Here is a 1,885-nt window from a genome sequence, read left to right as displayed (position 1 = left end):
AACTTCATGGTTTATGTGGTAGTTAGGTTGTACATCAGTTGAGCTGGATCAGGATTCTCAGTGGTTTGGCATCTGGGCCCTACTAATGAATGCCCCATGCGATGATGTAATAAACTCCATCTCCATAATAGTATGTGCTGTGAGCAGCCACGCAGTAGTAGGGAGATTTGGGTGAAACGCAACCCACTTAATCAAGTCTCAGTCTTGATGCAAATGAAGGAGAGCTGGAGATGTGTCCTGTTTCTTATATAACAATGCTGTAGGGAAATTGCTTGATTTTTGCTGGGTCTGGATACTGCCGCTGACTCATCAACCTCCTGTTATTTGAACTTCAGCCAATGGTGTACAATATTGCTTGCTGATTACAGGAGCCATCAGCAGTCTGCCCTAGGACCTACCATCTGACCTGTTGAACTTGGGTGCATTTGCCTCTCCAGTCACAAGTCTGACCTGCTGACATTGGATTGATTCATCTCGGCAGCCTGTGATGTTCCTGCTGATCCTGGCTTCATCGGTCCCCAAAGCTGCATGACTCAGGAAAAGTCTCCAGTTTAACATCGGAACCACAGATTGAAACTGGACTGGGTTTATGTGCTTTTGAAGTTGTGTAAGCCACTTTCTTGATATGAATTTCTCTCTCTATTTATAGATAGAATTAGAACCATAACTCATTTTGCTTCTAGAGAACCCAGCTTCACACAGATTACAACAGAACAGGGTCCAGTATATGGAATTGGAAGAAGAGTCCCTTGACTCAGAGAGCACTAGACCATAGCCACACGATGAACTCAAACATGCCAATTATGAAGATATTCCAAGCCCTCACATCATTGCGCTCTGCTATACCATGAGATCATAGACCAATTAAGCAACAATTAAAAATAACAACATGGGCTTGAAGATATTATTTATATGGCGTGCCTGCATTGTCAAATTAAGTTAAATTAATGCATAAATATATTCTCTTGAAAGCTTTCCCTAAACACCAAGCGAGAGGTGACTTCATATCACATCATTTCCTGTCTCCATATATTAGTTCCTTTGTCACATTGCCATTTTCTTCGTTGTAGGGATTCCTCTTCAGAATGGCTGCTCCTGACCCTTCTAGTCCTCTGGTGAGTCCCAGCACGCAGAGAGAAGTGGGCAGGGAAAGAAGGATGAAGCACTCTTGGCTATGAGGGACTCCCAATTGTATACGGAAGAACAGACTGAGGTGGAAAACACTGAATAAATTACACTTGACCCCATAGAAAAGCCTGGCCTTTGTGTGTAAACAAAAGTCATCCTTCTGGTTGTTGACAAAGTGTGGCTTGGTAATCATGGACCATGGAGCTGTAACCATGGGTCAGAACACTTTGTACGTCTGCCCTTCCCTCTGTGCTCACAGAAGCATGTCCACATACCAGCATCTGCCAGCAAATTCCTCAGTTGCTCCTCTGCCATGATGTTCATCAAAGAAAGCTTCCTCCTGAAAAACGCCATCTCCCCATGAATGCACTCCACTCCCATCCTCCTGAATCCTCAGCCCAGAAAGCCCTGCTCAACCATGTTCTGCTTGTAATGATTGTATCTATCCTTTAAGGCACAAGTCAAAGCAAGACTTCTTCCATGAAGTTCTTCTAAGTCATTCCATCAGAGCTGATTGCTTCTTCTGTCTCACCTCTCAGCTCTCTGGCAAGCAGCTCATTTTAGGATGAGTGTACTACCGTGTATTAAAATCAACCGTGCCCATATCGTTGTTCCCAATAGAGTGGAGAGTTTTAAGAGCAAAGACTCAGCTTTGAAGGGAGATTTCTCTCTTTCCCTAACACCTAAAGCAGAACCTGACACATTCTCGGAGCATAACTCCTTTGTCCCAGAACACAGGAACCTATTGCCGTTGAAT

This window comes from Echinops telfairi, unplaced genomic scaffold, assembly GCF_000313985.2.
Source record: "Echinops telfairi isolate 266 unplaced genomic scaffold, ASM31398v2 ScPeMD7_7468;HRSCAF=8506_1, whole genome shotgun sequence".
NCBI classification, from domain to species: Eukaryota; Metazoa; Chordata; class Mammalia; order Afrosoricida; family Tenrecidae; genus Echinops; species Echinops telfairi.
The sequence above is the reverse complement of the archived record's forward strand: the minus strand, read 5'-3'. Positions refer to the sequence as shown.